The sequence below is a fragment of the Cibotium barometz genome, chromosome 28 (assembly GCF_041138505.1).
Source record: "Cibotium barometz isolate CiBa-2024 chromosome 28, ASM4113850v1, whole genome shotgun sequence".
Taxonomy (NCBI): Eukaryota; Viridiplantae; Streptophyta; class Polypodiopsida; order Cyatheales; family Cibotiaceae; genus Cibotium; species Cibotium barometz.
In genome coordinates, this window is record NC_141073.1 from 13,486,168 (window position 1) to 13,511,760 (window position 25,593).

Sequence of the window (25,593 nt, forward strand, 5' to 3'; positions counted from 1 at the left end):
CAAGACACAACCAGATAGACTTACTACCAAGCAATGGCTACCCAAGAACAAGCTACTGCCTGTGCAAGACGAAAATGTTGTTCGACACTTAGGAACTACCAAAGTAAACCAAACTTCAGTCAAAGTGCCAACATCCAAGATAATTATTCCAACAAGCCCAACAGATTTCAATATTGTCCTTCTTGCAAAACAAAACGGCAAGGAGCTCATGGATCTAGATACTACCAAGGTCGAATACTTGTCCACAGTCCCAGAATTCACAGGCCATTCAAATATAAGTCCATAGACAGCTCTTAGCTCTTGGTCCTTGATAATGATGTTCTCTACCTTGCGATATAGGGAAACTATAGATCACTCATTGACCAATGTGTATGAAAACACAATGTCATCCGAGGACTAAACCCGTCTAGAGCTTGGAAACTTCCTTCTCAGGAGTATGCACATTAGCAAGCTCAAATCACTAGACTACCCCTTTCTTATCAAAGCTCAACACCTCCCTCAATCCCTTACACACATACACTTCAACTAAGAGAATAGAAATGAAGCCCACAATCCCACATGCCTTGCTACATTCCTAATCTACATACCCTAGCATTCTCTAGCTTCATTTGATTGATTGAATATACTTTCCTAATCATGCAAGCACCTCGGGGGGTTCACTCTATGAAAACTTACTATATCGCGTGCGTTCAAGGCCTATTTTGAAACTCCCTTATCTGTGAATTTTTGAATTAATATTATTTATCCTTTTCTATTCAAATCTGTAATTTTTTTCCAAAATATAATAAATAAATCCCCTCTTTAAATATATTTTTGTAAGTTTTAAATATTTAAAATGTCCTTCTATTGAACTCTCGTGATATGCACATTTTTTGTAAGTGACCCCCTCGAGGCAAGCACTCAAACAATGTGAATCCCACTTGTTCCCACAAGCTCTAGCAAGCATGCAATCCACGATTGTCAAGCCCACAAGCTAAGAGAAGGAGTCAATCCAATGGGTAGCTCATTGCCATGGGTATGGGCAAGAGCAAGCTTCAATGGAGACCTCCACACACTACCCAACAAGCATGCATAAACAAGAAAGCAAAGCATTCAACTAAGCAAGACTTAATCTACTTCAATACATAAGCGATAGAGAGAATAAGGTAGAGACTTCTCATTAATCCAAGGAGCATAAGCTCAATAGTACATAAGAGGGAAAGAGAGGGAGCTTAATGCTTGAGAGCTCTTCTCATTAGCATCTCTTGACAATACACAAGGAAGTAACCCAAAATTCTCTACAAATGGGTTTATAAGGGAAAAACTCAAAACTGCCCATACTTGGGCGGCCGGGCACTAAGTGGCCAAATGAGATTAAATATACAATTTGGAACTCCATGTGAGCCCATCAAGTTATATTAATGTTCCCTAGACCTGGGCTTCCCATATATACATAGAAAATAATAAAAAATTGGTTCTCGAGATTTTCTCGTAAACTGCACTCTTAATTGATGGTCCCATTCCGCTTTGCATAAGATTTGACGGAACACTCCCCCCTTCCTTGCCTGTGTCCATGCTTGGACATGCTACTTGGTTGTGTCCTTCTTGTCCTTTATGCCCTTGCCTCCTTGTGTACTTTTGGTGCGAGGCCTAATCAACGAGATTCTTGTGGCCATCTCTGAGGGAACCGGTCTTCCAAGGCCTGTGAGTGGTTGTGGGGGTGGTTGAGGCCTTTCCCTAACAGGCACCTCCCCTATAGGTGGAATGTGTGCACTACCTTGATCTTGTGGTTGCGAAGCTTGAGCTTGAGGATGAGATTGTGCCCATGGGTGCTGCCTTTGGCTTCGTCCTCCTTTGTTGACCCTGATCACTGTTCGCTCTACATCATTTATGCGATTCAAGATGTTTTGCAGTGTAACCTCAGTTTGCCTTGTTGGCACATTTGTCCATCGGAGTTTCTTGTACATGTCATGCTACATTCTGATTTCTTCCGGATCTGTGAGAAGTGGTGCATCTAGTAGGCTTCGTCGGATAAATGAATGCCCGACAGGTGCTTCTGGGCCAAAATTGTTTGAGATGTAACTTGGAATGAAACCGGTGGTCATCATCTCCTCAAATGCTATTACATAGGGGCTACTGAGATGGCAAACCCGCTCGTATAGTCCATGCACTGTCTGGGGAAGGGGGAACTCATTAAGGTCCCATGCAAGCTCTTGATCACCAAGGTTGTACTTGTAATATCTGGGGTCCTCCTTCTCATTCTCAAAGCAAGTAAGTAGAGTGTGGATGAGGCATAAAAACTTACAAAGCATTAGCACACTGAAGTCAGGCACCCCTTTGTAATACTCAATGACGTGCTCACATAGATTTGTCAGCCACTCATCGTTGATCTCTGTATATCCCAGTGGACTCGACAACTTAGGGAAATTCAGTAGATGCAGATTTTCCTGCTGCATCTTCTCAAACTCTCGCCAAGTATGTCTTCTCTCTGTTGGGCAATACATGGGGTCAATCCGCATCTCCCTTGGGGAATCATAATAGATCTTCAAAGTCTCAGCCCTCTTCTTCATCCACTTTGCTGGCCATTCAAGCTGGATTTCCCACAAAGACTTGTGGTACATGCTTGGTGGCTTTACATATCCACAACGTACTTGCTCAGGGTGTATACTCTGCAAGCCAAACAAGTAAAAGACAACGATGAGGACACATCCAAACCAGGGAGCTCAGAAACGTCAAAAAGAAAGAAAAAAATTGAGAAAATTGAGGAAATAGAGAAAGACAAACAGCTCACAAGAATCAGACTCTGATCAGGGTTTGAAAAGAGTAATAGACTCAAGAAAAAATGAGGGTAAACAAAAACAAAACCAAACAGAGACTCAAGGAAAGAAAGAAGCAGGGAAACCAGCTTCAGAATCAAAAAGCAATGAAGGAGGATCGATGATTGTTGACAAAGTTAACGAGACTCTCGATGCCCTTCTAAAGGCATGGAATAGTCAAGTAACATCGAAACACCAATCCCACCCAAGTTAACGGAATACCCAGACCCCCTACAAGAAAAGATTGATTTGGTGAGGCACCAACAATTGATTTGAGACAGGCAGACAACCTTTGAGGGTCCTCATCCATTTCAGCCTAGGAGAATGAGCATGACGCAGCCAGTTTTAGAGACTATCCAAGAGGTGCCTGAAACTGAGCGTGATGAGAGCCAACAGAGTGGTGAACAAATCTTGCCAAGAGAGGAACCTGCTGAGGTAGAACCAGAAGAGTTAGAACTTGAAGAGAACATAGAAATCACCTCCATTGTTTCTTCTCTAGAAGACGAGATGGCTGATGAACTTTGGCAACAAGTCAGAGATCTTAAAGAAAAGGACAAGCTTTCAGCTAAGACAACTCCACTTTCAGTAGTGGGAATGACGGAGTATCTTGGAGTAGCGAGAAGCTTATCTGATATCCAGTTGCACGCAGGAGGAGATCAAGATAGTGAGGCCAACACCTTAGCTACATTACCATCCTGTTTGGGTGAGTATGAAGCTAGGACGGAAATTGTCCAAGTGCCTCAGTCTAGACAGATAACTCCTGACAGGAAAGAAACTGCACATTTGTAAGCCATATTATCAGCTCTTGTCACTGCAACATTACCACTAGCGGATTTTCTAAAGGTTAAACCAAAGCTGTGGTAATATGTGGCTGAGTTGATGGATAGCAGAGGCCTTGCGTTAACAAAAGAGCTGGTTGCTAAGGAGCAACACAAGGACAAAGTGAGTTCTGTCCGGCAAGTACCCTTTAACAAGGTAAGTGCCTATCAAGAACGCAACAAAGATAAAGGGAATGCTACACTTCCGGTAGAGTACAGTGGGATCAAAACCATGGCAATATTAGACACAGGAGTGGGCATTGGGATATCAACTAAGGCCATGTGGGAAAAGTGGGGTAGAAAAGCTTTGAGAAAAACATGCATGGACTTGTAATTGGCTGATGGAAACCTAGAAAGACCATTGGGTTTACTAGAAAATGTTATAATTAAGACCTGTGGGATTGACTTTGAGCATACCTTTGCCATTGTTGATTTTGGTAAGGATCCTAATTATGAGGTAATCCTAGGACGACCATTTATGCAGCAGTTGATGGTTTTAGAGGATTGAGGTTACGATTACCTTTACCTTAGACATGAGGATGTCACAACGAGAGTCAATATCAAAGACCACATGTTTCGAGATGTGACGAGAATCCGAGTGGATGAATTTGAGTCAGCCAGTTCAAATCTCATGCCACGGACGAGCACCGCAACAACCAGTGTGAAAGATGCGTGGATTTGTGAGGTACCAAGCCAGGATCTACTGGAAGAAGATAGGAGAAAAACCGATCGATTGATAAATATCAAAGACTACATTCCGATACCTTTTCTTGAGGACAACATAGATCCTTATGAGTGGAATCACACTTTAGCCATGATGGATGTGTGTGCTTTGCCACCACAGACTCAATTTTGTGATGAAGAGGGCTACAAAGTTGTGCCTGTGAGAGTAATGATGGTGGTACAAAACTGTGAGGCAAGTACTTCCAATGTTGTATCACCTTGTAAGATCAAGTCACAAGACCCTAACACTCAGAAGAGGAAAGATGGAGGGCAACAACAGAAGAAACACTGTCCACAACAATTCAACACTCATAAACCGAGAATGTTACTAGCAGCTCAAGGCTACCATGAAGGCTCCACTCATCTCTCGCTTCCTAAGAAGAGCTTAGTGACCCCATCGTTTAGCCAACGACAGAAGAGAACGAAGACAAAGAAGAGAAGCTCAAGGACCAAGCTTGGGAAGAACAGTGCTACGCCAACAACAACTACCATGTGGATACCCAAAAGAGTACTTCAAGCTCAAGGATACTACAAAGGATCCACCCGTCTCTGGTTGCCCAAAACAAGATCTGTGTCTTCATTGCTTCAGCTCAAGCGTGACCAGGGCACTCCACAGTTGCCCAAAGGTACTACCTATCAGTGGAGGCCAATCAACAAGGAACAAAAGAAGATGTTACCAAAGGCTCCAAACAAAGCCGGACAACCATTGCAAATCTGGGACAACAAACAGCCGGCTGATACCTCAAGGCCATCAATAATGAACAAGGGAAAATGGGTGCCAAAACTCACACTTGAGGTTGGAAGGTGTTCCTTAGTGGAGGATCTCGCTTCAACTTCAAACACCATCATGATTAAGGACACAACCACCACAGATCAACAAGAGATTCAAGAATCCAACAAGCACAACCTTGTCACTACCGCACCCCACTCTTGAGTCAGGTTCTGAATATCTAACCATAAAGGAAAGAGCCGCCATGCTCTGGCAAAACTCTTCTTTTTCAAGTCAAGTCAAGTTGCTGCACTTTAAGCTGCTAGCATAAGAGTCGGGGTCGGACAGCTAAGCCACCAAATGAGCAAGGCATTAGTCCTACAGCTTCAAGTAATATCTGTGCCTAGACTGCATGTAAATACGTTTTTCGTTTATTTTTGTTTGTTTTTTTACGTCCTGGTTGGTGAGCGGGATATATTAGTGCGCCGCTTATGCCGGATGGGTAAGCAAAGAGTCGAACTCTATTTCACTAAATGGAGAAAAAGAAAAGTCCCTTCACTCATGCACAATACACTCTACTTTTCGGAACCTCGACAGCAAATGCCACTTGACCGTACAAATGTGGGCCTAAGTACCGTCTTGTATGGTTAATGTGCTCTGTTTCTACCTCAAGTATCATAATATCCCTAAGAGCACAAAGCAGCATACACCAACATGCTTATCACGAGCAGGGCACTTAATAAAGATGAAGGCATTTTTTTCCATGTGGTTTTTCCCTTCGTCCATACACTTTCTTGTATATAAATCATTATGCACAAATCTGTGAGGCGATACCAACAAAAGATATCTTCAGTCCCTTCCCTTGCTATTTTGCACCAATGCTCGATCAACTTGCTTCAGGGGGGAAAAGGGAGCTTACAAGCATATGGGCAGTGAGAAAGAGTATCCTCATCTTCAAAAGCCACTTAACCAACTACCTCAGAAAATCTCTTGAGTACCCTTAGGATTTTTGCGCACCACATACGTTTCTTGTTATGCATCCTCTGTGAAGCATCTAGGGCTCAATCTGAGCATTGCATTAGGCATGCTTCTGAGTGATACCCATGCACTTAAAGCACAAATAAATGCAGGTACCACAAAGCTAAGGAGAATAAGAGCATTTCTATGAATGCACTTCTATTTTAAAAGGTTGTAGGTACTTCAAGTTATTAAGCTACCTCTGCAGAGCAGCAGCACCTCAAGAAGTTTCACACTTCTACACTTTCAAAGCCAAAAATCCAAATAGATACGTCCAACACCCAAAGGTTTTCACAACACGTCTCACCCACAACAACAATCAGACTTGGGGGAGTCAAGTCTGCTATGTTGGTTAAGTTTCGTAGTAGTATAGTGGTAAGTTTTTCAAAAATCCATTCATATGTTTGTTGTTACTAACCTTTTAACCCACACATTAACTTCATTACCATAATCACTATGGTTACAAATTCAATATGTGTAAAGCATGCAAGTAAGCAAGCAAATCAAACACTTGCAATTTAAGTGATGCTTCTTTGACTTAAAACAAAGAGCCATGCAAAACCATGCGTGACTAACATTCATAAGTTTTTCACTAACCTACTGAAGCAATCAACTTGTGAAAGGATTTTTCGTGACTACAGTTGGCTGCCACTTTTGCTAACCATTCTTGTGCAGCACCACCACCACAAAAGAACAACTACAGACACCTTTGAAGCACTATACTTCAAGCATGTCCGAGGACGGACATGGTTTAGACTTGGGGGATTTTTTGGGGAACAGATGCCTTTGGTCCTTACAAGTAAACACACGACAAATGCATGAAGAAAAGAGTGCCATTTGTTATGAAGAGCTGCGGGAGAGACATGACAAAACAAGAATGTGGGTACACCAAAACAGGAAGGTTTCCATTTTTGGATCTTTTAAGCCCTTCGGGTTACAGGATACAAGGAAAGTACCGCACGAGAAGCTAATGTAAAGAGAGCGAGAGCTACAAGGAAAGAGAGTAGCAGCGGGAGCGGGAACCCGGGAAACCGGTTTTTGAAGACTTTTCCTATTTTTAAGTAAATCCCGCCTAAGTGCAATGTAATAAGTGTCAGGAGGGAATATGGGCTCGTAAGAGTTCCACGATGTATAATTCTTAGCCTATTTCCCCTTGTTTTAGCCATTCTCTTAGTGGTGTCCGCCCAAGTGTGAAAATACTAGTAAGTTTTGACCTACGTATATAGGTGAACACAACTAAGAAATGAGGGCTTTTTGGTTTTCTCTAAAGAGCTCTCCATTTTAGCTCTCCTCTACTCTAAGCTAAGCTTCAAGCTTCCATAGCTTAAGTACCCATTGTAATAGATCATTTATGATTAATGAAGTGGGCAATGACTTCTCTCTTCTTCTCTTTCACCTTCTCTTTGTTTATGTGAGCAATGCATGAGTGATTCTTGCTTAATGTGATTGAATCTATGTGTGTGTGTGCTTGCTTGTTGCTTCTTGATTAGCATTCTATTTCTTAATTAGTTAAGTGTAGGTTGATTGTGGCTTTATTAAGCTTGCATTGAAGCATTGTATGCATGTGTATGATTGATTAGATGAAGAAATGCTTGCCAATGAATGCTATTCCTTACATTGCTTGATTAAGAAAAGGCTTGTGTGCTAGATTAAGGCTTGTGGGTTAAGTAGTTAATCTATTAAACTTGTGGGCTTTGATTAAGTGCTTGTAGGCTTGTGAATGTTAGTCAATAGATAGCTTAACACATTGATTGAGAGTGATTGAGTGAGATTAGAGTGAGTGGGTTAGCTTCTCCATAGCTAAACCCATTCGATTAGTGTGTGTGTGTGTGCATTAGTGGATGAGTGACCATTAGTCATCTCCCATTGCTAAGCTAGAGATTCCCTTGCATTGACACCGCAAGGTATCCTCCGTGAGCTAGCCGGGTTAAGCTCTCCGCATTGACCTCTTCTTCATTAATAAGATGAGAGTTGATTGGAAGCCACTAGGAATGGTGACCCCAACAGGCACACTCCATCTATGAGGGTATGGAAAGTGAAAATGCTGCATGTACACTTGTAGTGCCAATCTGATGGCTTGGTGGCGGAGTTGATCCCACCTAGGTTCCACCTCATACGAGCACATCATCGACTGTCTTCAGGGCTCTATCATTGAAGGGTACTTTGTCGCTGGGAAGGTGCAATGTGTTGCACACTAGTTCCCTTGTGACATGTACTTCTACAACCCTTCCTGCCATATTAGTGACTTTGCTCTTGTCGGCGTCATCCATTGTCGAAAGGAGCTCCCATGCTCTTTGCAAATCAGGCCCCCATGGCGGCAAAGAAAAATATCCTTGTAGACACAGGCTTTCCCATATGAATGGTGCATTCGGATCCAGGGTATGTAGTTGCAAAAAACCTTCTGGTAGGGATGTCGAATCTGACTTCAATCCCCCTGGTATCCAAAAAGTAACCTCTTGCCAGGCTGATCCCTCTTTCAATGAGGATGTGTGAATCCACGAAGCAATCCGCTACATAGAGATCTAGACGGAACGTGAATGCATTGGAGGGTGGCACTCTAGGCTCTCCTGCTTCTCCTTGTTGTTCTTCCAGTGGTATTTCACCTTCTTGTGCGGTTGGGAGCTCTGTACGCTGTGCTCTTTTCCTTCTGTCACCTTTATCTTTTGCCATAGCTTAAGCGTTGGCTTCTTCTAGAAAATTTGACAGGGCTTCGCCGCTGTAAGACCAAGGGTAAATGCTATATCAATAGCACATCACAATGATCTATCCAACATGATAGATGCATATGCTACTAATCTAGATTTTGCCAATGTCATGTCTGCTTTAGCCATTGGGAAGACACAAGATCCATACATGTTAAAAGATGGATTTCTTCTCTATGACTCAAAGCTATGTGTTACACAAGGTTTGAGAGAAAAGGTTATGCTAGAATCCCATGCTCGTCCTTATGCAGGGCTTCGCGGAATTCAAGCAACAAATAATGCTATAGAGACATATTTCTATTAGCCGTCAATGAGAAAAGACATACAAGCTTATGTTTCACAATGCTTGACGTGCCAAAAAGTGAAGTATGATAGAGGGAAGCAACCACAACTACTACAACCATTGCCTATACCAGATGATCCTTGGGAGAGTATTTCTATGGATTTTATTTTTGGGCTACCAAAATCTATCCATGGTAATACAGGTATTTGGACAATAGTAGACAGGTTTAGAAAACAAGCACATTTTATACCTGTCAAAAAGACTATCAAGGCACCCCATATGGCTACTCTATTTCTCTCACAGATATTTAAGTATCATGCCTTGCCAAAGTCAATAGTCTCAGATAGAGATCCTTGCCTGACGAGTCTCTTCTGGCAAGGACTATTTGAGAACATGGGTACAAGATTGGACTTCTCATCAACCTATCACCCTCAAACGGATGGGCAAAGTGAGGTAGTCAATTCCATTGTGTTGGATCTACTAGAAAACTATGTTAATGATGTAGAACATCATAACCAATGGAAAAAGTACCTACCCCTAGTAGAGTATGCATACAATAATATGGTGCATAGCTCTACGGGAAAGTCTCCCTTTGAGATCATTGAGGGTAAAACAAAAGTTCCCCCAATCTTGAGGATGCATCAAAACATATTTGTCGTAGATGAATATGTGCGTGATCTTCAAACGTCATTTGAGAAGATAAAAGACGCTATAAAGGCATCCCAAGAAAAGCAAAAGAGCGCTGATGACAAGCATAGAAGATCCCTTGATTTCAAGGAAGATGACTGGGTCTTGCTCAAGTTTCCCAAGGCTCGCCTATGGTAGACCACGGGAAAAGATTGGCAAGGAATGCCCTCAGCTCACCAAAAGTACTATGCCAAACTAGCACATCACTACTATGGTCCATTTCAGATTCTGGAAAGGATAAATGAAACAACTTATAGGCTAAAGTTGCCGGATCACTGGCATATTCATAATGCCTTCCATGTAAGCTTGTTAAAGATTTATAAGGGTACTCCCCCTACGAATCCTATTATAGAAGACCCACCAAAATTTGATGAGCTTGAGGAAATTCTCCAACCAGAGAGTATCCTTAGGCATGAAGATAAGCTGCTACGAAATGGTGAAGTTCTCCGTAAGTATTTAGTTAAATTTAAGAATCATTCTTTTGATGATGCTAAATGGATGGTTGAGCCGCAGCTTAAGGACTCAATGACACTTGTAAATGCTTATAACCAAATGGAAGGTTATAATACATGACAAGTATGTAAAACAAAGGTAATGAAGTAGGGTTTCTCTCTATTCTTTTGTCTTCATTCTGTTTTTAAATGTTTTTAAGTACATGCATGTATGAGTGACACATGCTTGTGGCAGCTTTGTCTCTCAAGCACTGAATAGACTATCAATCTATTGCGGAATGGTATTTTAATGTGCTATCATGTGTTACACGCTGCGGCAGCTGTGTCTCCCAAGTACCAAGTAGATTACATCTATTGTGGAATGGTGTAATTTAGCTAAAAGTGGATCCAAAGCAAAATGCTAAAATGTTAAGGCCTTTCCTTAAATACATGCATAGTTGAGGACGACTATGATTTAAGGGCGGGGTAATGTCATCAAATTGTATTTTGATGAGCTTTTCAGGACTTTATCTCTCTAAAAAGTGGCCATTCTAGAGAGAGAGAGAGAGCAAAGGAAAGCTAATGTTATGCAAGGGGGTATATTTAGGCATAACTAAATGCTAAAATAAATATAAACCTTTACAAGTGCATCAAATAAGTTACTAGCTTTTAAATGGATATTATCTCACTAGAAATGAGTTATTTCTAGAGAGAGAATGTTAATTAAAGCTAAGGGTAAATGAGCAAGTGGTGCATTCAGGCAATAGGAGGTGCTTATAGGTGAATGCTACTTCAAAAGTGCAAAGGACAATTTTCTAAGATCTCATTATGATTTCCGAGAGATCAAACGGATTCCCGGGAGACCAAAAAATGAGCAATTTATGGATTACGGTAGTGGGAACGGGGGCTTCTGGGCAAGAAGGGTAAGTGGATGGTGTCAAGGACCAAGAAGCCTCACTTACCCCTTCAAAAGTCCCAAAAGAAATCCCAAAAGAGGTCGCTCCCTATCCCCATGCTTCAGGACCTTCCCTCCTTCCAAAAATGTCAAAACTGCTATTTCTGAAAAGGGGGAGAAAGCAGTCTTTACTAAAATGAGCATAACTTGCTCATACAAGGTTCGTGGGTTTGTTAGAGGCCTTGATAAAGAATATCAGGCAAAGGTTAAAACCCAATATCCTAAAACTTTGGAAGCGGCTATCCAAAGTGCCCTTATCTTTGATGACACCATGGATAAGAAGGGCATGGATAGACCGGCCAAATTCAATGGCTCGCAATTTAATGCTAATAAGCGTAAACTTGCCAGAAATTCTACTGAAAACACAAAGAAGTCTAAAGGGTCAAGTGGTCCGTTGTCTCCACAAGACTTTGAACGGGCCAAGAAGGAGAAACTATGTTATCATTGCTTAGGTAGTGATCTTGAGAAGAAAAATTGTCCACAGTTGCCTCGCAAGAATAAGGATAAGGAGAAGGTCAAGGAGAAGGCTGTACACATGGTGCAAACACTTCCCTTGGATGCTGATCCTAAGTATTCTGCGGTAGAGGTTTCGCACACTGCCGAGATGCATGAGTGTAATCTCACTGCATCTATGTGGCAAGAGACAGTTGGACCACATGATTTGGTCCGTATGCATGGCTCCATTTATGGTCATCGAGTACGTATTCTCATTGATGATGGTGCCACGCACAATTTCTTGAACTATGCATTAGTTAAGAAATTAAAGTTGCCGGAGACAAAGAGTTCTCATCGTTATGTGGTGTCCACCATTCAGGGGGATGATCACGATGTGTGCGATACTTTAGTACGGCAAGTGCCTGTGTTTGTGCAAGAACACACTATGGTTCTTGACTTCCAAGTGATGAATATGTCTCGTGCGGATGTCATCTTAGGACGGGAGTGGTTGTATGGGTTAGGGTCATCACTCAAAAGGAGTTATGAACATAATACGTTTACGTTTGAGGCCAATGGTAAGCATGTTTTACTTATTGGGGAACGTGATGTACCCCCAACACCACTCATATGTAATGCCGAACTCTCTTTTTTGGAGCATAGTAATCAAATAGAAGAAGTCTATTTTTGTTATTGTGTGTCTCAAACTAGTGGGTTTGATGTGCATGATGTTTCTTCTTCAAATGAATCTTCCTCAGCGATGCCTTCTTTCTCTTTACCTTCTTCTAAAATCTCTTTAAATAATCTTAAGCAACCAGTTAATGCTTTGTCTTTGCAACAACTGTTACAAGAATTTAAAGATATTTTTCCTAATGAATTACCAGAGGGTTTGCCACCCGAACGAGCTTTGCCTCATCGCATTGATGTCGTTCCGGGCACCAAACCAATTAGTAAGCCGTCGTACAGGCTTACTGCGATTGAAGCAGCTGAGGTGGAACGTCAGCTTTTGCTGACTACCTTAGTAAGGGCTTCATTCGCCATAGTGCTTCACCATGGGCATCGCCCATTCTTTTGGTGAAGAAAAAGGATGGATCCATGCGCATGTGTGTGGATTATCGCTCCTTGAATGCGGTAACCATTAAGAACAAATACCCGCTACCTAAGATAGATGAGTTGTTTGATCAACTCAAAGGTGCGAAGTATTTTTCTAAAATTGATTTACGTTCAGGATATCATCAAGTGCGTATTAACGCTGATGATAAAACCAAGACTGCGTTCCGAACTCGACACTATGAGTTTTTGGTTATGCCGTTTGGGCTTACTAATGCCCCGGCAACGTTTATGACGCTTATGGATAGCGTACTAAGGCCGTACTTAGGCAAATTTGTCATTGTCTTTCTTGATGACATTTTGGTCTATAGTTCAACTTTAGAAGAGCATTTGGAACACTTACGAAAAGTTTTTCAGTTACTACGCGAGAATGCACTTTACGCGAAAGAAAGTAAGTGTGAATTTCTCAAGGATAGCATACAATACCTAGGTCATGTAATTTCTGCAGACGGAATTGCTATGGATGCTAGTAAGGTTGATGCTATTATGCGATGGCCAACACCTCGAAGTAAGGAAGAACTTCAAATCTTCTTGGGAATGGCAGGATTTTATCGCAAATATGTGAACGGTTATGCAAAGATTGCCGCTCCCATGACTGATCAATTGAAAGGTGCGGCAATTACCTTTCAATGGCGTGAGGAGCAACAACGTAGCTTTGATAAGCTTAAAGTTTCTTTGGCTACAGCTCCCATCTTGGCAATTGTGGATCCTCAAAAACCATTTGTGATTGAAACGGATGCCAGTGCTAAGGCAGTGGGTGCGGTTCTCATTCAAGATGGTCATCCTGTTGCCTATGAGAGCAAGAAGCTCAATCGTGCTCAACAAAACTACTCAGCTTACGAGCGTGAGCTCTTTGCCATCATATATGCCTTACGAAAATGGCGACATTACTTATATGGTGCGCAATTCGAGCTTGTTTTTTATCACGAAAGCATAAAGTGGTTTATGAACCAAATAGATTTGCAGGGTCGAAAGGCCAGATGGGCTGAGATCCTTTAGGAGTATGATTGCAAGCTACGCTATCGCAAAGGACGTTACAATATTGTAGCTGATGCTTTGAGTCGTATGCCGGAGATTAATTCGCTGTTATTCACAGAGTTGAAAAGCGAATTGTTAGAATCTTTACGAGGCAAATGCAAGCAGGATTCAACATACTCAAAGGTGTGGAATCATGTTCAAATGAGGGGTCCCTCTCACTCAAACGGTAGTGTTTCCAGTTCTTCCACACATGGTTCTTCTTTATCACAAGATGAACTACAGCGATGGAAAAACTTTTCCATCGATGATGGATGCTTACTCCACAAGGGGAGAGTTTGTGTTCCATTGGACTTAGACACTAAGCGCCAAATTCTTTTTGAGTGTCATGATAGTCCAAGTGCAGGTCATGCGGGCATTCGCAAAACGTATGCTCTCGTAAGAAAGCATTTCTATTGGCCTGGACTTCACAAGGATGTTACTGACTATGTTTTGCAGTGTCAGAAGTGTCAAGTGAATAAAGCAGAACGTCTTAAAGCTGGCGGGTTACTGCATCCATTAGAGATTCCTGACGGAAAGTGGGAAAGTATCTCTATGGATTTTATAACGGGCTTGCCCACAACGAATCGTGGACATGATGCCATTTGGGTAATCGTGGATCGATTAACCAAGCTTTGTCGGTTTGTGCCTACTAAGAAAACAGTTACAACTCCAGAATTGGGACGCCTTTTCGTGGAGAATGTTTACCGACTTTATGGCTTACCATCCAATATTGTCAGTGATCGCGATCGCAAGTTTAACAGCCATTTTTGGCGAGCAGTATTCAGTAAGTTGGGTACTATGTTGAACCTTAGTACAGCTGATCATCCGCAGACAGATGGTCAGACTGAACGGGTTAATCAAGTGCTGGAAGATATGCTTCGGGCATATGTCAGCAAAAAACAATCTGATTGGGAGTCTTATTTGCCTATTCTTGAGTTTGCTTACAATAGTGCAAAGCATGTCTCGACAGGCTTTAGCCCTTTCATGTTGATGTATGGTTTTCAGCCACGTTCACCAGTGTCGGTGGGACTGGCGAATGAGAAAATCAGTCAGGTTAAGGATTTTATCCAAGACCATATGGATATGTTGCGCCTTGCACGATTAAATGTTCGTCAAGCGCAAGATCGTTACAAGAAGTTTGCGGACCAGAAACGTAGGCCACTTCACTTTCAAGAAGGTGATTGGGTGTTTCTGAAGGTACCAGAAGACTCCACCAGTTTAAAAACGGGTCCCGTACCAAAATTGTCGCCCCGATTTTGTGGACCGTTTAAGATACTCAAGAAGGTGGGCCCAGTAGCCTATAAACTTGAGTTACCAGCACATTCCAAGTTTCATCCCATCTTTCACGTAAGGCGTTTGAGGAAACGCCTTATGGGTCATGAAAGGCCGGTGGATGATTCTTTCTTGGTAGAATATGTGGAACCCTCAATACTGCCTCATGAACCAGAAAGAGTATTGGATTATCACATATTACGTACTCGCCACCAAGTTCGGAAACAAGCTCTTATCAAGTGGAAGGACCGTCCAGAGGAAGGCTCCACTTGGGAAAACATTAGTGTGACGAGGAAACGTTTCCCCACTTTTGTTTTCGAGGACGAAAACTCTTTTCGAAGGGGGGAGTAATGTCAGGACTATGGTCCTACGGAAGTCGAACCCTAGCATAAGTTAACAGCTTTCGGAGTCTCGAGAGTATTATTAGTGCTAGCAGGGTTCAGGGGTTAATGGGCGTTAGGGTTTGGTCGATGTGTGTACACATCTAAGTTAGCACGGCTCTTAAGTAAGATGGGCGGCCGGGCTAGAAGGTGTGGACACAGGCCAGGGTTTTGGTATAAAACCCAACGAGAAACCCTAACTCGTCATTATATGGTTGGGAGGTGAACCGACTTCCACCCTCTCTTCTTCTCCACGCCTAGGCTATGGCGGCTTGAGGAAGACGCAGCCGTAGCGGAGGCGTTACAGATGCGCCCGTGCACATATTCGGTGTTTGATTGGGATGAAACTTGGTACGCCTCTCTAACATGATATGTTGGAGAGGCGTACCAAGTTTCATCCCCATCCAACACCGAACATGTGCGCGGGCTTGCCAAAACGCAATTTTTGACCATAGGAAATCCATTCACGTGCCTAGTCAAAAACTACATTTCATACGCACCCGCGCACATGTTCGGTGTCGGATGGGGATGAAACTTGGTACACCTCTCCAACATGATGCATATGTTCTGTGTCGGATGGGGATGAAACTTGGTACGCCTCTCCAACATGATGTGTTGGAGAGGCGTACCAAGTTTCATCCCCATCCGACACCTAACATGTGCATCTTGTTGGAGAGGCGTACCAAGTTTCATCCCCATCCGACACCGAACATGTGCGCGAGCACGTCCGAAATGCAATTTTTGACTAGGCATGTGATTGGATTTCCTATGGTCAAAAATTGTGTTTTGGCATGCCTGCCCACATGTTCGGTGTCTGATGGGGACGAAACTTAGTACGCCTCTCCAACACAATGTGTTGGAGAGGCGTACCAAGTTTCATCCACATCCAACACCGAAGATGTGCGTGGGCGCGTCTGAAATGCAATTTTTGACTAGGCACGTGAATGGATTCTATGGTCAAAAATTACGTTTCGGGCGCGCCCGTGCACATGTTAGGTGTGGGATGGGGAGGAAACTTGGTACACCTTTGCAACATGATTTTTTGGAGAGTGGTACCAAGTTTCATCCCCATCTGACACCAAACATGTGCGCGAGCGCGTCCGAAATACAATTTTTGACTAGGCACGTGTGGATTCTAGGATCTTCAAACCTTTCCGGTTACAGGTTACACGGAATGAAGAGCAGGTACCGCATGAGAAGTCAGTGTCAAGAGTGAGAGAGCTATAAGAGAAGAGTGTAAGCAGCGGGAACGGGAGTCCGAGAGACCGGTTTTGAAAACTTTTTCCCATTTTTAAGTGAATCCCGCCTAAGTGCAATGTAATATGTGTCAAGAAGGAAGATGGGCTCATAAGAGTTCCACGTTGTATAAATTCTTAGCCTATTTTCTCGTAATTTATCCATTTTCTTAGTAGTGTCCGCCCAAGTGTGAAAAACCTAGTAAGTTTTGACCTAGGTATATAAGTGAACACAACTAAGAATTTGGGGCTTTTTTGGTCATTTGTAAAGAGAAGAGCTCTCCATCTCTAGCTAAGCTTATCTAAGCTCCAAGCCTAATTGTGATTAACTCTTTATGATTAATACATTGGCTATGGCTTCTCTTCATTGTGTTCTCTCTCTCTCTCTCTCTCTCTCTCTCTCTCTCTCTCTCTCTCTCTCTTCTAGTGTATGAATGAGAAGCAATGATTCCTTGCTCATGTGTGATTGAGTAGTGGATAAGCTCTCTAATCATTCTTTCATTAGTGTAAGAGCTTTGTCTATTGATTTAAGGATTTCTAGTCTACTAATCTAGCTTGTGGGTTTGCTTATTGGGCTTGGGAAGCATGTGCGGGATAGTAGATAGATTCTATGCTTTCTTGCTTGCTTGAATGTGTGGGTTTGATTCTTAAATGTGTAGCATTGCTTGCTTAATCACATGCTTAGTCTTCTTTGTTATTAGCTTATGTTAATGAGCTTGTAGTGAAGGGAATGTGTGTGTGTGTATTTAGCTTAATCTAGAGAGAAGAAGAGGTTAGCATAGATTGTTGAGTGAATGAGTGAGCATCATCATTGCTTTGCTCATTTGATTAGCTTGTAGGAGTGGGTTAATGACTAGATTAGTGCCCTTGATTAAGTTAACTACTCTCTTACGTTGACACGGTAGGATTTCCTTCATGTGCTAGCCAGGTTAAGCTTCCTGCATTGACCTCTTCTCCTTATCCATAGGGTTGAGAGTTGTGTGGATGCTGCTACGCTATGGCGGGCCCATCAGTGGATATTGAAAGAGAGATGCATGCAACTGGGGTGGCACATAAAAATAATATGTACACAACATTGAAACGGGAAATGTGCGCATGCCATTGTGAAGGCAGAGATGAATGTATTGGAATGTATGATGCAAAAAAGATTAGACGATGCACTTGCCACTTTTGAATCATGGAAATCAAAAGTGGAAAAGTGCATAAGTGAAAAGGACGCTATGATAGAAGAACTCAAGGGAGAACTTACAACACGTAAAAGTAGGTCAGAAAAGGATGGGGCAAATTAGCCCTCAGTGATAGAGGAGCTAAATAACATTAAGGAGAAGGTGAAAACATTTCAAGAAGAGGAAGAGCAAAAATCACGGGAAGCCTCCTCATGGGCGGATGTCCTCACCAAGACACAAAAGAAGGTTGATGAAGCGGAGAAGTGGATTGAGGTCGCAAAGAAAGGGAAAGGTGGCCTGCATGAAGCTACACCCTCATCAACATGACCATAGAGGAAGAGAAAAAGAGGAAGACAAGGGCTCTTCATGTCTGTGTCACGGGTCTCAAAGACACTGACAAAGTGGAGGAAGAAATGAAAGAACACTTGAAGCGCATGAGCATCTCCGAGCCTACACACATAGGTGCTTGGAGAGTGGGGAAGAAGGGGAATGAGGGGAGAGGAAGCTCTAAGGAAAGAGCGCTCATCATACGTTTCCCTACAATGGAGGCTAGGAAGGAGTTCTTGAAGAAGAGTCCTACACTCAAGAAGACTGGGGCACAAATAGCACAGATGCAAGAGATGATGCCTGAGATCAAAGCAGCCAGGGAGAAGGGGAAAATTGCTTTCTATAGAGGAGGAAGAGTTGTGATTGTGGAGAGACGCACCACATGATGGTGCGCAACCTATGGGACCAGCCTAAAACTAGCAGCATGGAACTGTAACGGGTCATTGAAGCTAGATGTATCATGTGGGCGCCTTTAAAGATAGCTTCAAAGGAAGAGACATTATTTTCTACTGAGAGACACACCAGACTCTTGGTGGCACATTACCTAGGGTGACAAGATACCATTGGGAGACTACTTGTAGACAGGAGGTGAGATTAGAGCATAGAGGACGTGGGTTAGGAGGTGTGGCAACCTTATTCAGGGAGGAGTTGTAGTTCCTCATTTGTATTGTTTGGAGAGATGAGCATGCCAAATATATGTGGGTCAAGGTGAAAACGGAGACTGGAAGGTCACTCTATATTGCCATATGCTATTTTCCCCACCAGCACATCTCACTATGCACCGCCCAAGGGGCAATCACCATATATGATACTGGATGAGGACATATGGGAATTCTCTAGGGATGGGGATGTCATCCTTCTGGGGGATTTTAATGCCAGGACGGGCCACTCTCAGACAGTCTTTTACGATACCTCAGAGGAGATGTTGAGAGAGTTGGATGTCAGTGATTTGGGATTGGCCAGGCTTTCGCAGGATGAGAAGCACATTGGGTATGGGGGATATCTGACAGATAATAATGGGGACTGCACATGGACTGGCCATTTTGAATGGCCTACAGAGATCTCCAGCATTGAGTGGGTTCACTTGTTTTCCTCACAGACACGGGGCTAGCACAGTGGATTATGTTTTGGCTCAGCTCAGTTTTATACCCTCTATTTAGGACTTTATAATCGGCCCTAGGCCTATTGGGGTAGCAGTAGATCACGCCCTCCTCACCTTTACCATCTCATTCTAGTTTAGTACAGCTCGGTTGGCACAGACATCTATGCATACCCAATACACTTTTACATCGGAGACTGACTCTTTCTATAGAGATGGCATATACAGACGGTTAGTTATTGAGGAGCCGGGATGTCCATTAGAGGAGCTCACCCAAATATTGATAGAGACATTACATGATGCAGCAGAGGCATACCCACACACCCAGCCTGAGCACAGACGTCGTTCGGGGAGCATGCCCTAGAACAGTTGGTATGATAAGGAGTGTAGAGAGACGAGAGCCACACTTCAGAGAGAGGTGCCTCTGGAAGTCATCACTCATAGACAATCATAGATTTCCTTCCGACGCCTAGTACGACAGAAGAAGAGGACTTATCGTGCTCAGTTAGAGAGAGAGTTGTACCAGCTATTCTTGAGTCAGGACTCAGGCGAGGCATGGAAATTTTTCCATGAGCACTCCCCTCCATCGGCTTTCACATCCACTGATATTTGGGGTGATTATGCATCATCTCTTTACACAATCCTAGGAAAGCCTCCTCTACCAGATCCTTCGGAGCCATGCCCACAGACATGCACTTTCTTTACCATCGAGATGGTAAAGAAAGCTATTGACAGGATGAGAACTAGGACAACATATGATCATGATGGATTGGTGGCGGAGCACTTCATACATGCTAGAGATATGCTAGCAGAGCTTCTTGTAGTGATGTTCAACCGAGCCATGTGTGAGGGTTTTCCTGACACTTGGAGTATGTCCACTATTGTGCCCATCTTCAAGGCAGGAGACCAAATGATGCCTGGGAACTACCGCACTATTATGTTTGGGCACACATTGGCCAGGTTGTATGCATCCATTCTTGAGCATCAGTTGAGTAGATGGGCAGAGAGAGCAGGCATACGAGCATCAGGACAAACAGGTTTCTGGAGGGGCTTTTCTACTCTTGATCACATATTGACACTTAGAGCTATTATTGAGGAGGGCAGATCACATGGCAGGAGGATTTATTGTACCTTTGTGGATTTTTGCAAAGCATTTGACATAGTCCCTAGAGCCCAACTGATGCGTAGACTACAAGAGATGGGTGTACCCACAAAGCTGATTTGGGGGGTCATGGCTCTGTGTATAGGATAGTTGTGGGATAGGTTTGTACTCCAGAAAGGTATCTGAGCTGATTCACTCCACTATTGTGGTGAAACAGGTATGTCCACTCTCCCCTACTTTGTCTGGTATGTATGTAGATGAGGTTTCAGATTACATCAAGAGGGGGGGTGATAGAGGAGCACATGTAACAGGGACATGGATTTCATTGCTACTGTATGCAAATGATATTGTGTTGATATCGGATTCACGAGAGGGGATGCAACGACATTTGGATGCATTGCACACATTTCCTAGTGATAGCGACTTATCGGTGAACCTTGGCAAGACCAAGGTTATGGTGTTTAACACCACACCACAGTGGGTCAGGCGATCTGCAGCGACCATTTCATGTGGTCCGAAGATGGTGGAGTATACAAATGCATACACCTACCTTGGAGTGGACTTTAGTGGTCGAATGTTTTCTTTGAGGAGAGCAACAGAGACTAGACTGACGAGAGCATATGCAACTCTGGGGAGGATGGAGAGGATGTGTTTGCACGTTCAGTTTCAAGAACCTCGAACAAAGCTCTGGCTTTTCGACACCAACACTTTGGTCACATCAGCTATGCTATATGGGGTGTAGATATGGGGACCATCAGTAGATCATCATAGCTGAGTTGGCAGTACTGATGGATGAAATGGTATGGAGAGACCTCTGGTCTCTATGATTTCTCAGATGATTAAGGCCAAGGCCTTTGTACCGCATGCAATTATTTGTGTAGAGCTTGCTGCTCCCCCATTGTTCATAGAGGCATTTACCAGATCTGTCTCTTTTATACACATTATTTGGGATCTCCCCAAAGACAGATATGCCCGCCTAGCTTTGGAGTCTTCTCAACAGCTTGCCTCACAGGGGGAAACATCTTGTTGGTATGCACAGATGACATCTTGGTTTCATCTACATGGGTTTGACATGGATAGACTACCCCCTTTCCAGTACTCGCTAGACGCACCCTCCTTGTCCCTCACGCAAACCGAGATTACCCGGCTCGTTAGGCAGGACTTGATTCAGTTAGACACTAGGAGGACATGGACACAGCCAACGCGTGAGCTGGACACAAAGATGGCTTTTATAGAGAGCATCTTCTCCAGCTCATAGAGGATGGATTTGTGACCAGACCGACCTACATGGACACTCATTTATCCCGATGTGCTTTTGGTCAGATGCGCACATCATCACATCAGTTTACAAGTTGAGATTGGAAAATTTTGGGGGTACAAGCAGAGGCCAGAATTTGCCAGTTGTTTGTGTCATATAGAGCCAGAGACAGAGCTACATCACATATGTCATTTTCCAGTATACTATGAGATACGAGACCACTTCCGCTGCCTATTCAAAGAGGGTTTTGGGACCACTGGCTAGAGTTATGAGATATGAGGATCAGAGATGCCTTGGGATTTTTTTGCTGGAGCTGCGCAGACCCAGGGAGGGTCTCTTGAGGAGCTCAGACAATGGGAGACATTCATAGAGGGAGATCACTGATTTCTTCAGACCACAGACTCAGCAGGGAGATGAGCAGGCATCACAACAGACTTCAAAGTCCACCTGTACTAGAGGTATTTTGACTGATAGGGCCATTGAGCTTGGGCGATCGAGACGCCCATGACTACGAGTTTCATCACAACTTCAACGGAGGCTGCATCAGAGGGTCCGGACTATTCTAGCACGACATGGGAGACGTCCAGTTAGAGTACTCACCAAGGAGGACATTGATGAGTTTCGCCAGCGACCGATGCTAGACATCTTGGGACCCTGATTTCAGCATTTCAGCTCATTTCAAATTTTTAGTCTTCTCTTTTTTACCACATAGACATTGTATCAGAGTTTTTCTTTTAGCACACAGACATTGTATCAGATTCGCCACTTTGTAACCTTTTTTGGTCTCATAAGTCATTTTGGCCTTTTGTAGACGTATCATTTCATTTCATTTCATTTCTCTCTCTCTATTCTCTACATAAAAAATTGATTTTTTATGAATACATAAATTAAGGAGTATTTTGTACTCTCTCTCTCTCTCTCTCTCTCTCTCTCTCTCTCTCTCTCTCTCGTGAACAAAATTGGCAATATACAAAATCTCAATTGGTAAGTCCCAAGAGATAGCCCCACACAACAACCTTACATGTATAAGAAAAGAACTCACCTAAGATCTCTGATAAGCTATATAGATATTTGCTTGGAATATCAACAAACTTGAAATTCGTATTATCAACAAACTTTAGATATGAAGTCAGCTCATGGAGAAAATTTGTGCATGAGCTACAAAAGATACACTGATACAAAAGAATTAGCAGAGTTCAATACATAAGGCACCATTACTTTTATAGTATTTTTTCGTATTTTGTGGAGAACAAACTTCAAAGATTTGTTGCAAATGTTCTCAATAAATATTTTCACTCATGATGCACATTGAAATTTGAATACATGCCTCACAAATCTTAAGATGTGATGGCCAAGATGAGGAGCCTTCACATGCTAAGCACTCGTCTTGGCCACCGCATGACAACAAAGATAGACATGGAGCAACGTGGAGACCTGCTCAGAAAAATGAGGCTAATTCCATTAAGAAGGAGATGTTGAGTTCTTTATACCACATGTGCTAACTCATGTCTTATTGAACAAGTGTAGAAAAGCATCATGAGTTATGTAGAGAAGCAGTAAGTAGTTGTTACAATTTATATAACTTGTGCCTAGAGAGTGACAATTTGCGGCTCTACCAGTCCTTAGCGACATGATGTGCAACCCTTCAAAACATGTGACAATTTGCACCACTACCAATCCATGATGTTCGACCCTTCAAAACATGATGGGCCATTTTTCTTGAAATATAAAATCGAATTTGTACACATGTGTACTTAAAATTACATCCTTTTTGCTAACTTTTGATGGAACATTATCTCCAGGTTGCTAACTAAGATGATGGTAGCTATTTGGAGGTTTGTACATGGACCTTAGGATTGCGGTGGAATGGTGCTAAGCATGTATGGGCCAACTTCCCCAAGGGTATTGCATTATTGTCAAAGAGCCCACTTGTTCCATGATGGAAGGAGTTTAGTGATGTCTTGGTTTGCATATTAGACTTAGGAGTTCACCTTCCAAAGCTAACATGATGTATTTGGAGAACGGTGTTCTCTACCTTGCGGTATGTGGCAAATAGAGATCTCTCATTGACCAATGTGTATGGAAACACTATGTCAACCGAGGACTATACCCAGCTAGCGCATAGAGGCAATCCCTTGTGGAGAGCACACATTGAGAGCTTAACACACATGACACATCTACTCATACTAGGCAACAATGAGCTCCATCCTACAAACCCACATATGTCCCCACATGAATCAAGAGAGCAAAGGAATGTAGCAAGCTCTCCTACAAGCCTACTAACTCAATAACTCTTCACACTCCCTCAATCCCATTCCCATCAAGCATAGGTTAAACCCTACTTCCCTATTGTAAGCAACTCATACAATGCATAACCCACAAGCTTAAGCAAGCTAAGAAACACATATTCTCAAACCCACAAGCTATTATGAGGAGTATTTCCATGCGTAGCTCATTGCCATAGATGTGGGCAAGAGCAAGCTTCAATGGAAAGCTCACACACATTCATAAGCATGCAATAATAAGAAAGGAAGAGTCTTCAACTAATTAAACATTAATTTACTTCAATGCAAGAAAAAGGGAGAAAGAGTGGAGAAAACCTTCATTGATTCATGGAGCAAGAATGCTCAATAGAGTACATCGCGCGAGTAGCTAGAGAGCTTCCATAGCTAGAGCAATAAGAGGCTTCTTCACTTGAGAGCTCTCCTAGAGTGTGTATAGAGAATGTACCTCAATCCCCTTTTACATTGGCTTATAAGGGAGTTTATCAAAAGTAGCCACACTTGTCCGGCCGGCCATACAAGGCTAAAACACTAGAGCTCTTGCGTTACAAATTGGAACTCGGTTGAGCCCACTTAAATGAATATTACAATTAAGAGCTCACACGAACCCATTTATGAATAATTTACATTCCGCACATTTAGGGGTTTTTACGGGAAATGCTGCGGGACAGTCAGTTCTCCTCGTTGAAGCTCGGTCTTCCATTTGATGAAGTTAGGTGCTTAATTTGAAGATAAAGACATAAGCTACACGCCAAACAAACCCACATGTCTATTCGACTTCGTTTGCACCATTTTTGGAGTAAAACCATAATGTCATGTTTTAGCATCCCACATTTCCTGTTTTGGCAATTTTACCTATTTTGGCTTCAGCTGCTTAGGTTTGTTTTGGCCCTGTTCCGTTATTCCCAGAACACTCCCCCCTTCCTAAACTGGCAACCGGGGCGGTGAAATTTGACTCCCGGTGTCTTTGACGTGAAGTGACTGGAGGTTTGTTGTCGATGAGCTTGGTTGCCGTGGCTGTTTTGCTTTGCTTGATTAATGCCTTTATTGAAAGCGAAAAGTGAACGATGGTGCTAGACACCAAATATGGTCAAGGGGAAAAAACCCTGTGGGAGAAAAAGTGCCCTTGACTTGTCGATCTTATTGTGTATGTACAGTTGTTGCTGGAGTCATTTTGCAGAATCTGTCATGCGGTGTACTGTGCATGGGTGGAAGCAAAAAAGCGTGTCTAATGCATGTGTTCAAGAATGAAACACCCTATATGCTTTCAAGGAGTTTTCCATTTAAACAAGATGTTGTGCGAGAAAAGAGTAATGAAGGGTTATCTTAGGAGTTGTTCCCGCAAATCTGGAACGGAACCCAAGTGCTTCAAGACGAACAGGTATGGTAAAGGTAAACAGGTGCAGGTATAGGTAAAGAGAAGCCACTGATTCGAAGAGGAGTAAAGAGCTCAAGGAGTAAGCCTGCGGGACGGGATATTTTAGTTGAATCATTTTCTATTTTAGAGAAACCCGCCAAAGTGCAATGTACATACACATTTTTGTAAATGAATGGACTCATTGAGTTCCAAGTTGTATTTCCCGCAGTCTAAGCATTAGTTTTTAGCCCATCATTTTAGTGATGTCCGCCCAAGTGTGGGTTGTCCTATTTTAGAGAACCCTAAGTATATAGGTGAGTTTCACTAAAGTTTTGGGACTTTTTGGTCATTTTCTTGAAAGTGAACTCTAAGTCTATCTCCTCTCTAACCTAAGCTTGGCTTCAAGCTTCCATAGCTCAAGCCTTCACTTTGTAAG

General features: G+C 42.8%; 2 pseudogenes; both read left to right on the forward strand.

Annotated features, from left to right (window-relative positions):
* Positions 1-17,563: 17,563 nt before the first annotated feature.
* LOC147622519 (uncharacterized) lies at positions 17,564-18,445 on the forward strand (annotated as a pseudogene).
* A 36-nt stretch (positions 18,446-18,481) lies between these two features.
* LOC147622520 (uncharacterized) lies at positions 18,482-21,002 on the forward strand (annotated as a pseudogene).
* The last annotated feature ends 4,591 nt before the right edge of the window (positions 21,003-25,593 follow it).